At 42.2% G+C, this 13875-nt stretch overlaps 1 protein-coding gene across 1 annotated transcript in view; it reads right to left on the reverse strand.

The window, feature by feature from the left end:
- Positions 1–13875, reverse strand: part of Atp10b (ATPase phospholipid transporting 10B (putative)) — a 271382-nt gene that overhangs the window by 159775 nt on the left and 97732 nt on the right. The window contains exon 2 of the mRNA XM_050138627.1: positions 12389–12456. The gene's annotated coding sequence lies outside the window, so the exon portion shown is untranslated. The remainder of the gene's footprint in view (positions 1–12388; positions 12457–13875) is intronic.

Here is a 13875-nt window from a genome sequence, read left to right on the forward strand (position 1 = left end):
CCCACTGGGCAGTCAGAAGACAACTAGACTACACATAAGTCAACCATGAGCATCTGACTGTCGCAGCCAATGAACACACTGATGAGTGTTTGCTAGCGAGCCACCCGGCTTGGCTGCAAAGCTTTGAGAACATCCAAAAGGATATGCTTGGGAAGCCAAAGGTCCTTGTGTCTGGCCACACTACTTCCTCTGACTGTTAGCCACTCTTCTCATAGATGTGTAGGGAGCGCTAGGGCACCAGGAGAGGGTTGAGCAACACAGTGCAGCTCCATCCAACTGGAGCCTCAGCCGTGGGTGGCGATCCAGATGTGGAAAAGCACAGTGCCTTCTGTCCACCTCCTGACCCTTTGGCTTCACTCTTAGTCCTCATTAGAGGAGCCTGGAGCTCCAAATAGCACATTGGCTTACCCCAGGAGGGTGGATGATCACTTAGAAACTTGACAAATCTCATTGTCTTTATGAATTCTGCTCCTTCCCAGAGTCCCATCATTCTCTTTGCTCCCGTGAAAGGTTGCAAAGATTGCCTGGTTGCCAAATGTCTGTTCTAACTGAATACATTTTCTACCACGTCTGGCAGGAGAGGTGAAATATGCATTGCATAAGGAACAGCCCAGTGTACCTGGAGCTGAGAAGGGGCCCACGTTTCACAATTGCAGAATATTTGACAAGGCCCACACAATTGCTCTATTAAATTAAACGACCATAGACTCCATCTGCGCGCATAATCTCCACCCAGGCTGGGCTCCTTTACAGCCAATAGCCTGCAGGTGTGCAAATAAGTGCCCCTGGGCCACACCAGATGTCAGGGCCTAATTAAAATACAGAATGAAAGTGCTCTTCCCTTGGTACTGAGCAGACAGCGTGGCTGTGCTTCTTGGGATAGGAAATGGCAAAGATAGAAAATGTAATTCTAGTCGGAGAAGCAAGCGGCTGTATGAGATCCACCTCCTGAGAACCACTTAGCATGGAGCGGGAAGTCAAAAGAAACCCTTCCGTTCTCTTGTTCAAGGCCATTTTCACTTGGCTGCCGACACGCAATTAGTGCTTCTGTGTTTCAGTTCCAGGGCAGGGTCTCAGTGTTAAGGCTCCCAGCTTGACGGTTCAGATGCTGGAGTCGGATGGTGCTGATTATGAACAAGCTGCACTGTTCATAATTCTGACCCAGGGCGCATCCGTGGCACCTGGATTTGCGGTGGAATTCTAAAGGCCGAACAAAAAAGAACAGCTGGAGAGCTGTCAATCACCGAAGTAACAGGCAAGGTGAAGCTACTAGGGAGGAACTGCAATTTAAAGCCCAGAGGAGGGCAATGGGGATAGCTCATTGTGCCAAGCACTTGCCATGGAAACAGGAAGAACTGAGCTCAATACCTAGCAGCCACTGAAAGAGACTGTGGTGTGCACTAGTAGCTCCAGGCCTGGTAGGCGGAGCCAGGACAATCCCTGGGGCTTTCTGAAGGCCAGCCTAGCCTACTGGGTGAGCATTGGGGCAGGGGGACAGTACCTGAGGGATGACAGTGGAGGCTGACCTCTGGCTGTGGCATGCACACACAACACACACATACACACGTATTAGTACACATATACAGAAAATAAAGTCCACAGGAGCTGAGGGATGTAATGAAATAAACATGTATGCATGCCTAGGTTCCACACCTCTCCTCCCTGCTTTCCTAGCCCCCACTCCTTTCACTGTTCCTCTGTTTTTCTGTCTTTGTTTTCTCGCTCCTACCTTGTCACGTGGCTTCTCAACACTTTTTCTTTTCCGTGTGTTATAAAAGCACAGACTCTGGAGTTAGGATATCTAAGAAGGACGTCTGGTGCTGGGATGTTTTCACTGCATTTCCACTAGGCCCCTTCCTTCCAGCCCCATTTCTTAGCTTAATTTAAAAATTATATGAATTCTATTTGTAGGTACAACTCCAACAACAAAAAAATAAAAGTATCTTAAATACAGTTAGCTCTTGACTAATTTCATCAGGGACTCCTAGGGACATTTATATTTAAATGGTGTATTTTTGCTTCTTTACTGTAGCCATCCCCAGTACAAAGGCCACATGGAAACTTTGTCGTACATTTTTATTTTAATGGCTAAGCATTTATCTTAGCATGATTTTATAGAAAATGAAAATGGCATATCAAAACTGTAATTTTATGGGTAAGGAAACAACAGATTGAGTTAAATAATATTAAGGCACTTGGGAGGGGGTTTAGTGGGTAAAGTGCTTGCTATGAAATGTGAAGACATGAGTTCGAATCTCCAGAAACCCTGTAAAATCAGACATGGTATTGTATAATTGTAGGCCAGACACTTCTATGGTGAGATGGGATACAGAGACAGGAAAATTACCCTGAAACTCATAGGCCAGCTAAGGACACCTGCCGCAAACACGGTAGAAGGTGAGGACCAACCTCAGAGGTTATCCTCTGATCTCCATATGTGCATCATGTCAAACCCCCAACATACACATCGTAAAGACAAAACAAATCATAGCCATGGGGAAATCGTAGAATATATGATTTTTCAGTTTGGGAAACAATCACCCAGGTGTTATATAAATAAATGCCTAGTGATTTAAAAGGAACCCATGCTCAGGTATCCACTCTATCTTGGATATCTGCTACACACGATGGCTCGTGTTTAAGCTGCCGTTTATCCCTTCTGCTCCCACTTTCTAAGGCTATGGGATCTCTAGATGTTTACTAATCTGCTAAAGGAAATAGAGTTGGGGTTTAAATATGGCTCTGGCCCCGGTTCTGAAGCTCTGTTCCTTCAACTGCATGGCAAGGTCCTGAGAAGGACACAGTGTCTTTACACTGCAAAGCTGCATGCAGTGGCAGGTGGTCACAACCATGTCAACCTCATAAGACAGATGGCACTCTCAAATCAGCCCTGTTAGGCAACATACACCTCTGCCCTGCCCAGGTGACCAAATTGGCGTTTAAAAGGCTAACCGAGTTACACAGCCAGTGCCCAGTTGCATTCGGGATTCTTACTAGATACTATTTAATACCATAGCACATTAAACAACTTTAGCCCTGGTTCGTGTTGACTAAGGGTCCTGGCTGTCCCACCTATGAAGTGTAATTATAAAATAGGTGTAGACCAGTAATCTCAGCAACTTGGGAAGCCAAGGTAAATAAATCACCTGTAATCCTAGCTAACTGAAAAGGAGGGGCGGGAGATGGGGGTCATACGCTCAGGCCTTAGCTGAGCTATAGAATCAGTACAAGTACTGCCTGTGTGATTTTGTGAGATGCTCTCTCCAAAACAAAACAACACAAAACAAAACATTATTTTGCAAGCTGCACATCACACACTGGCCACTCTTATACTCTCATTTATTGCCCCATCTTGTTTTTCAAAGCCACACAATGCTTATTTTTGTTGTATATAGTTAAGTGTGGGAACGTGATGTGAGGTGCTTGTAGTAGCCAAGAAAATTAAGTTCTCCGTCATCTCATGATGTTCATCATATATGTGAATGTTAATAAATCAATATTAGGAAAAGTCTAGTGTTAGATCTAGTATTTATGCCATAATGTCACACACTTCCCTATTAGCTGCCTGTCCCTTCTTGCTATGATCCAAGCAAAAGAGGATGAGAAAATGAATCTGTAGCAGGAAGAACACCAAGGTGACCCGCAGAATCCCTAGCTCCTGTTTTATACACAACTCTTGCCATTCACTAAGTACTCTTGTAGATAATGGCTAGGAAGGGAATTGGCACACTACTTAAAACTCCAAACAGATGACCCAGGATGAGCCTGACTAGTATCAAATGGTTCCTTTTGGAAAGAGAGATCCGGAAGCACAAGAGATGTTTTCTATTGTCAATGAACGTGTGGATAAGTGAATGGATGGAGTCACATGGCAGAGAAGGCTGATGACATGTAGGAGATAAGAGGGTCCCAGGTCTGAGAATTAACAGGATATGTGAACTGTGGTGCTATTTCTCCAAGGAACTGCCCTGGTTGACAGTCTGAGTTGGGTGGGAAGTGGATTTTTTCCAAGACCCTCTAAAAAAGATCGGAACTCAATTGCAGCCTTGTAGACTCAAGTGAGGGACCTAGCCGTGCATTTCCTAGACTTCTGCCCTACAGACAATGTGACTTGATAAATAGCTGGTGCTTTTAGCTGTGAAGTTCTGTAATTTGTAAGATAGTAATAGAAAACTAATACAGTATCTAAAGTCATAAATGTTAGCCCTAATTATATAAATGTAATATTTTATTACACATAACGCATCCAACGGAATCATTTGCTGCATTTCCACTCTTAGATGAGTAAATTTTACTGCCTATAAAGACCAAATCTACAGCCTAACAGCAATTATCATAATAATCTCACATCCATTGAACAATTATGAGGCGTTCATTCTGCTAAGTGCTTTCTACGCATTGACTCATTTAGTCCTCCTAACCTTATGGAGTGGGCCCGTTGTAAATCTTCTTACAAATGAGGAAAATAAAAGAGGGAAGAGGATTGAAGCCAAAAGGCATTGTGTTGCTTTAAGCGATAGTCATTATCAACAGTAATAGCACTTACTAAAAGTTTTCTTTTATTGATTTGATTGTTTGTTTTTTTTTTTTTTAGTAAATGTTTTCCTTTTTCTTGAAGCTGGGGTTTTCCCATCTGGCTTTGGCCTGCGTTTTTATGTCTTTATCTGTATTCCAGGTAGTCCCATTTTCTCATCTTTATCAGCAGAGAGCATCATGGGATAAAACATAGGATAAGTACCAGCACTGTCTTCTAAGTTTACTGAGGTGTGTTACCTCCGTGCTCAGAATATTCCTGGCATTCAGAGACTCTGCTCTTCCCTTCTGTGAGTTTTACTATTTTATTTTTAAACAGACAAATTACATTAACAGGGCACAAAGTGATGCTGTGATTTATGAACACTCGTGGAACGATTAGATCAGACTAATTACTGTATCAATCATCTTGAATAGTTATCATTTATATGGTAAGAACATTTAAAAATGGACTCTCAGTGATTTTGAAGTCTTAGTTACTGTATTTACATGGATGCGCAGCATCTGTCAATAGCACAGAACAGCTCCTTCTTCCTAACTAACCAAGGCTTTGTCTTCCTCCACCATCCCATTCGCATTCTCCTTCATACCTCAGCACTGAAACAGCCATTACGCTGTTTGCTTCTCTTGAGTTCAATCATTGCAGCTTCCACAAATATACAAATGCATGTGCAATTATTGTTTCTTCATGCTAGGATTATTTTACCTATCAAAGTGTCCTTCAGTTCCCCACATGTGTCACAAAGGACAAAACTTCCTTTAAAAGCCAATTCTTTTGCATTATGCATATATAGATATAAATATATTTTATAAATATAAGTGTATGTATACATATATATATAAAATGCAAAAGACTCTTTTTCATCATATGATCATCTGATAAGCTCTTGGGTTCTGAATGATCAAGATAGGGCAGGTACAACATTTATATTCTGATTTCAAACCTTTGGGGGTAAAATACTTGGTTTGGTTGCTGGGCCATACTGTGAGTTTTCCTGAAAAACTTTTATGAAGTCTTCCATCCTGACTGTGCCAATTTAAATTTCACTCAATAGAACATGAGGGTGTCTTGTTTACCCCAGTTCCTTTAGATTCTAGCCTCTAACTATATCTGCCGTGTGCCAGGCCATAGGTCCGTGTGCCAGACTTGCTAATCTCAATAGCTCCTTTCATCCTGGAAATTAACATGGCCCACGAAGCCGGCTTGGATAGTTTCTGTGGTCAGGGGCAAAGCAGAGATGCAGACCCTTGGGTCTGTTATTGTAGCTGGAATCTCCAGGATAAATCCCGGGGGGGGGGCAGGGGGGGGAGTCAACAACCAACTGACAGTTCTAAGCAGTTGCTAACACATGGGTGGCCTGGAAAATCTGGACCACACTCCACAAAACAGACCCCAAAGCTATCCTGCTCTCTTAGTTTTGTTGTGTTGATTTGATGAGATCAGTACACTGTGAATCAGAAAAACTGAGGATACATTTGGGGTCCTTACTTGCTATCATTTTCTAGTAAGTGCTGTTGTTCTGAGAACTTCAGGTTGCAAAGCCTTGCTCTAGGACTAAGGTCAGTGATCCCAGATTGTCCTAAAGTCTGATGCTGAGTACTCTGATGGCTGAACCCAAGGAGCTTTGGAAAATATATACGCTTATTACATAGATTCAGCGTTGGAGTAAACAATGTAGTCTTGGCTAGGAGAAGCATGGAATTTACCCAGATACTATAGTAACTGTTTATCAAGGCAACAGGATGCCTATGACACTGAAGCCATAAAATCAGGTCACACAGGTAGCAAGACTGGGACTCAGCTATGAACGTCTCAGTAGGATTCTTAATGAGATGCTTTCTGTGGTCACTTCCATCTCTGTTAAAAAGATACGATGACCAAGGAGAACAGCACTTTTCTTTTCTTTTTTTTTTGGTTTTTCGAGACAGGGTTTCTCTGTGGCTTTGGAGCCAGTCCTGGAACTAGCTCTGTAGACCAGGCTGGTTTCAAACTCACAGAGATCCGCCTGCCTCTGCCTCAGGAGTGCTGGGATTAAAGGCGTGCGCCACCATCGCCCGGCAGAACAGTACTTTTCATATTCATTGTTTGGTACGCCAGCAGCTCCGTCCTATAGCTGAAGAATATGGATGTGCAGTAGCCATCTCCAGTGCCACAGTTAGAGAGTGGCAGATCTAGACCTTGACTTTAATTCTCTTTGACTTTTGACCATATGCTCTTTTTTTTTTTATTGAGAATAAGAAAAAAAAAGTTTCCGCCTCCTCCCAGCCTCCCATTTCCCACCCCCACCCCCACACTACACCCCCTCCCCCCACTCTTCTCCCCCTCCCCCCTCTCTTCTCCCCCTCCCCCCACTCCTCTCCCCCTCCCCCCCACTCCTCTCTGGTTCCCTGCCCTGTGGAAAGTCCTTTTTTTTATTCTTTTCAGCAAGACAGTATCATATTCTGCATGAGGAGACACTCTCAGGGACCCACCTCTGCTCTGCCCAGTGGTCACAAGATGCCTACCTGTCAACTCCTTTAAATACAACGGGAATACTAGTAGGTGGCTGAACCAGGGGTTTCCATTAGCAGCAGCAAAGTTTCTTCACAAAAGTCTAGCCTGATAGCTCTGAAGGCAACTGGGCTGTCTGCCATCCTTAAGTTGCCTGTGAACTTTTGGGGGAAATTAGCATAGACACCCTTTCTCTTTATTTTTCTTTTCATACACACATTTCCTATTTAGTGTTTTCCCCTGCAGGTAGGGAGTCACAAAAGACCTTCCTGGGGGTTTAATTGAACTGGCTGCCTTCTTTATCTGCCTTGGTTCATTAGCAACTTCTCCAGTATCACCCCAGGAGGTTCACAAAGTAAACAACTTTGGTCTTGAGTTCTGCCCTAAAGGAAGAGTGGCTGGAATACTTGGCAAAGGCTGGCAGTTAATGAGTACTAAATGCTTCTTAGGATGGGCTGGCTGTGTTGGTCCCCACCAAGCAGTCTCATCGTGCTCCTGGAGGAGCAGAAACTGTCTTACGTGGGCATCAGGCACAGAGAGATGCGGGCTGGTCTTCTTTCTATCACATGGCCACGTGACTGGATGCAAGGGTAATATGAGTTAAAAAAAAATACTCTTTGTTCCCTCCCATGATGCTGTGAGTCTCAAGTGAGACACATTGTCTGTAAGTTGTTGACAAAAGATGATGTCCTCTGCCAAGACTTAACTCTAGAACCTGTGCCTCTCTTCCTTAGGACAGTCTTGGGCCAGTCTTTGTTTTCCTGAGGTGATTGTGTCTTTGGTCAGTGGGTAGGAAGTTCATCCATGCACAATTTACTGCTTTAGGGTTTTAACTTTCCATTTGAAATCAGAATATAAATTTTTTTGTTTTAATTTTACTTGGGGTTTCTATTTTGCAAGCCACACAGGTCTAAAGTCACGTTCCAGCTATGTATGGCTTTGACTGTGTGTGAAGGTCAAAGCCTGCTTTCTTTGTGTGTGGATCCTTTCTTCCCTGCTTTGTTTTGACTTCCAATCAGCTTGAAAGATTCTTAAGGTTATATGCCACTTCCTCCCTGGTTGTAGTTGTGAGCCATGAATATTGCCAGCAATGGGGAGACAACCACGCTGATGGAATTCCACATATTGCCTTCATCTATAGCTCCCTGGCCCACCAGGCTACTGTAGAGATTCAGATGAATATTCTGGGTCAAGGATACAGGACTGGTTTGTTCACCTCCTGTGAACAGGGCCATCCCCATGGAGAAGACCAGCTCTGTAGCAGTCACTAAGCCATGGCTGGTTATTAGTCATATTTCTCAAATTTGTCTTGACATAAGTCTTCCAGGCTATGCCTGCGCGTATACCCAGACAAGAGAGATTCTATCTTCAAAAGTTCAAGGAAGGGAGCATGCAGCAGTGACAGATCTAACCGCCCCAGACAGGAATTTTTTTAGGGGGGCAAACTTAGTCCATATTAAGTCTTATATAAATTTGATAATGATTTATATGTTCATTTTCACAGCTTATATCTCTTCCAATATTTTATTGACTTTAAAAGCGACTACTGTAGTTAAGGGGCACAGAACATGGGGCATACTTTTCATATGATAAGATTTGGGCTGCAATATACCTTACATTTTTGTTTAAAGTATAATCCTAGTTTCAAATCACCTTGTTTCATCCTGTACAATAAAAGAACTTCTGGAGGCATCACAATCCCTGATTTCAAACTCTACTACAAAGCTGCGGTACTAAAAACAGCCTGGTACTGGCATAAAAACAGACAGGAGTACCAATGGAACTGAATTGAAGACCCAGATATTAATCCACATGCCTTCGAACACTCGATTTTTGACAAAGAAGCAAAAAATATCGAATGGGAAAAAGAAAGCATATTCAACAAATGGTGCTTGCATAACTGGATATCAACAAGTAGAAGAATGAAAATAGACCCATATCTATTATCATGTACAAAACTCAAGTCTAAATGGACCAAAGACCTAAACATAAAGCCAGCCACACTGAACCTTATAGAAGAGAAAGTGGGAAGTACACTTGAACTCACTGACACAGGAGACCACTTCCTAAATATAACCCTAGTAGCACAGACACTGAGAGAAACAATTAATAAATGGGACCCCCTGAAACTGAAAAGCTTCTGTAAAACAAAGGACACAGTCAACAAGACAAAACGGCAGCCTACAGGATGGGAAAAGATCTTCACTAACCCCATATCAGACAGAGGTCTGATCTCCAAAATATACAAAGAACTCAAATTGGTCATCAAAAGAACAAATAATCCAGTAAAAAAATGTAGTACAGACCTAAACAGAGGAATCTAAAATGGCTGAAAGACACTTAAGGAAATGTTCAACATCCTTAGTTATCAGAGAAATGCAAATCAAAACAACTCTGATATTCCATTTTACACCTGTAAGAATGGCCAAGATCAGAAACACTGATGACAACTTATACTGGAGAGGTTGTGGGGTAAAGGGAACACTCCTGCATTGCTGGTGGGAATGCAAACTGGTATAGGCCCTTTGCATGTCAGTGTGGCGGTGTCTCGGAAAATTAGGAAACAACCTTCCTCAAGACCCAGTAATACCACTTTGGGGTATATATCCAAAGGATGCTCAATTGTGCCACAAGGACATGTGCTCAACTATGTTCATAGCAGCATTGTTTGTCATAGCCAGAACCTGGAAACAACCTAAATGCCCCTCAACTGAAGAATGGATAAGGAAAATGTGGTACATTTGCAAAATGGAGTACTACACAGCAGAAAAAAATAACGACATCTTGAAATTTTCAGGCAAATGGATGGAGCTAGAAAACATCATTTTGAGTGAGGTAACCCAGATACAGAAAGACAATTATCACATATACTCACTTATAGGTGGTTTTTAAACATAAAGCAAAGAAAAGCAGCCTACAAACCACAATCACAGAGAACCTAGACAACAATGAGGGCCCTTAGTGAGATATACTAATCTACATGGGAAATAGAAAAAGACAAGATCTTCTGAGTAAATTGGGAACATAGGGACCTTGGGAGAGGGTTGAAGGGGAGGTGAGAGGCAGGGAGGGAAGCAAGAAAAATGTAGAGCTCAATAAAAATCAATAAAAAAAAAGAATTCATCAGGGGATGGAGAGATGGCTCAGCAGTTAAGAACATTGGCAGCTCTTCAAGAGGCCCTGAGTTCAATTCCCAGCAAGCACATGGTGGTTCACAACCATCTGTAATGAGGTCTGGTGCCCTCTTCTGGCCTGTAGGGCTCTATGTGTAGATAGAGCACCATATACATAAAATAAGTAATTTTTTAAAAAAAGAAACACTTTGTTTCACTTAAACAATATAATTGACCATGATTCTCCCACATTTTTCTTCCTCCTTTCCCCTTACCATTTCTTTCTCTGACAGGAGCCCCTAGCCTGACAAGTGTATCTAGAGGGGCTCTATTCTGGTAGCCCATGGACAGTGTCATGAACCTGGCTCTTGATGACTCCTCCCTTGACACAGTCTTGGGACCACTCACAGATGAAGAGACATCACCGCAGGGATAACTGTATTTGCGGAGAAAGCTTTGCTTGGAGGGGAATAGTTTGATGTCATTTAAAATGTAACTTTAGATGACACATATTTTTAAACAAAGGATTGACGCTAATACCTGAAGTGCAATGCTAATTCACAGTAAAACTGATGTGTACACATGAAACACATATATATGAAGATGTATATGATGTACAGTTCAACTTAAAAGGCAGCTACTAAAGTAAATACACATACATCATATATATACATATATATGTGTATACGTATACACACGCATATAATCTGTAACGAAACTGCAGGAGTGCTTTTATGTGTATAAAGATCTATATCCCAAGTCCTGGTTACCACTGTCACCAACTTGTAAATTCAAGTCAAAGAATATAGGAACAGCTGAGCATTTCATAATGTCATGTATCATATCTATGCTATAGTTGGGGCCTTTAAGGACCAGTTCAGGAGTTGTCCTAGATGTTTGGGACAGATCAGTAAAAGTGATTTGGAAGACAACATAGCCTTTGTGCATGAATCCAACCACTTCTTATTAATGCCCAAATACACATCCAGCACACAACTAAATAGAAACCCATTAAGGAAATGTTATTTCTTAGGGCACACAAAACAATCACCTATGTTTGATGAGAGGAGTCAGTGCACAGAAGAATAAATTTGAGAGTCACACTAATAGAATCAACTCCTACAGGTAGGCACCAACTGAAATTCTTTAGCTAATGCCCGAGTCCCACACCGACCCTGATATTTAGCTTTCTTTCCCTGTGACTTCTTTTTCGACAGGTGGAATGTTTTATTAAGCATCCAGGATCTCTGGAGCTCTGCATGTCTTTGTGAAGATCCCTGACAAATTAGAAAGTCAAATTAGCAATGCATATTTAATGCTGCTTTGTAGTTGTTTTTTTTTAAAGTTGGCTGCAATGTTTACTCTTAGAGAAGGAGTTTATAATTATGCAAATTGAAGAAACAGTCTGCCTATGGTATAATGATAATGACTTGGGTTTTATATCCAGATTCAAAGTATTTCTCTTCACTTCTTAACTTCACCCGTGACTTGGGAGGAGGTGAGCCAAGGTGGAGATCGTGAAAATGGCTATTTTCATCAGTCTGGTCTTAGGTGAATGAGTAATGAAGTTTGCATAGCCTTGCTATCCCACAGACACTGCCGCTGGCCTGTAAAAGGAACGTTCACCTTTTTGTGTTATTTCTAACAAGATCATCATTTGGTTTACTTTGCTCCAGAAGATCCTGGTGTTTCAGATTTACCGTCTCTATACCTAGGAGCACTAAGGGCTGGTCCAAAACATGGTAGGTAGTCCCACATGTTCTGTCACAAAAGCATGTGACACATTCAGGCAAATGAACATGAGCTGGGGGCTTCCTAGAAAAGTGCACAAAAAGCGAGACATGGGAGAGATATCCATCTGAAGTTGTCAGAATCAGGTCTTGGTGGCATGGTTAGCTATCTCCACTCTGTGAACTTGCTCTGTGTTAAGACTTCCTGCTACACAAGTCCATAACAAAAATATTACCTAAGCCATGGTAAGCCTGTATTTCCTGTTATTTACAGACAAGAACACATCTTAATATATAACCTGATAGTTCCTAGATTGCTCAGAGTGTGCACACATGTTTATATACATGCAGATACAAACATTGCAGAGAAACTAGAGCCATAAACTTGGCATCTGATTGACTAATGAAGTTAGCTGATACTTGCTGAAGTGCACGGAAGGAAACAATGGCAGCTTAGTGAAGCTCCTCTGGGCACCAGGGGGGTCCATATTGTGTGATCAACCAATAAGAAAACCACTTACTATTCGCACTTCAGCTTTCACTGGGACACGTTTCTCCAGTCACTCATGATCTTCCTGCCTCTGCGAAGCTGAAAGACAAAGGAGGGGAATAAATATAAAACGTGCAATCTCGTTTTGGCATCAGGCAGTAATTAAGTATTTTGCCCTCTCCATTCCAGCTGGATGCTTCCAGCCCCAAATAAACTTCCCAAGCAAGCTGGACATTTTCCCAGGAAGCTACTTCAATGGCAGTGGTTTTGCTCCAACCAGGGAATCAGGTCTGCTGCTTTATCTGCCAACGTGCAGAATACAAATGATGTTCCATGTTCTCTTGTATGTCAATCTAAATGCCTCTTCACTCCATGGGGCACATCTTGGTCCAACCACTTGGTGCATTTCAATTTGGTCACGTACACGGATTCAGAAAGAGGATGAGATTTGATTCAAGTTAATGACAGTACGACAAACTTGTGTTGAAAATGTGGAAGGAAAGAGAAGGTCTCTTTCTACAGAGATAGATATGGAGAGGATTCAGTTCTGGCAGCTATCAGTGCATATGTGTGTGCGTGTGTGTACATGCATGCATGGGTGCATGCATTGTGTGTGTGTGTGTGTGTGTATGTCGGTTTGTCTGTCTGTCTGTGTCTGTGTATATTGCAGTTTTGAGTGAAAGGTACCTACCTCTGATAAGGCCTCTGGATCCTGCTATGATCGAATGATTGGCACTTTGAGGAGTAAGCAGTTCATACCTTCTTTGTTGCTAAGCCAGGCTAGTTTGATTGTGTTGACTTTTGTTTTCCTTAATCAACTTGGTTTTGCCCTTTATACTCATTCACTGATTACAGTAAAATGAAGACAGCTGATACGCTAATCAGCGTCCTCATTTATCTTAAACATTTCTGCTGCTTTAATATTAACAGAGGGGAAACAGACCTGGTACTGGAAACCTAGCCAGGTTTCCCAGGGCTAGTGGGGTCATGGACCTTCCAACAGAATTTATTACCACCACTTTCCTGGACTTGCACAATTCCTTACTGCATTCTAAATCATACCTTTATACCCACAGATATTTGTAAGCACTACCCCTCATCGAGGGAGACTTTCTTTACAGTAAATGGAGACCATAATAGAAACTTAACACAATGCAGAGACTGACAGATTGCATGGAGCTCAGCCCCAATGGACACATCTACATTACAGCTCCTGAGTCTATGGCTCAGGAAACATCATGAAAGAGGAGGTGAAAAGAAAGATTGTAAGAGTCAAAATACCAGGAGGTCAGTGTTTCGGTTTCTCAGGAAATTCGGGATCAACCTACCCCTGGACCCAGCAATACCACTCTTGGGAATATACCCAAGAGATGCCCTATCATATGACAAAAGCATTTGTTCAACTATGTTCATAGCAGCATTATTTGTAATAGCCAGAACCTGGAAACAACCTAGATGCCCTTCAATGGAAGAATGGATGAAGAAAGTGTGGAATATATACACATTAGAGTATTATGC

Source organism: Alexandromys fortis, unplaced genomic scaffold, assembly GCF_014885135.2.
Source record: "Alexandromys fortis isolate MF-2015 unplaced genomic scaffold, M_Fortis_MF-2015_v1.1 scaffold_11, whole genome shotgun sequence".
Classification (NCBI taxonomy): domain Eukaryota; kingdom Metazoa; phylum Chordata; class Mammalia; order Rodentia; family Cricetidae; genus Alexandromys; species Alexandromys fortis.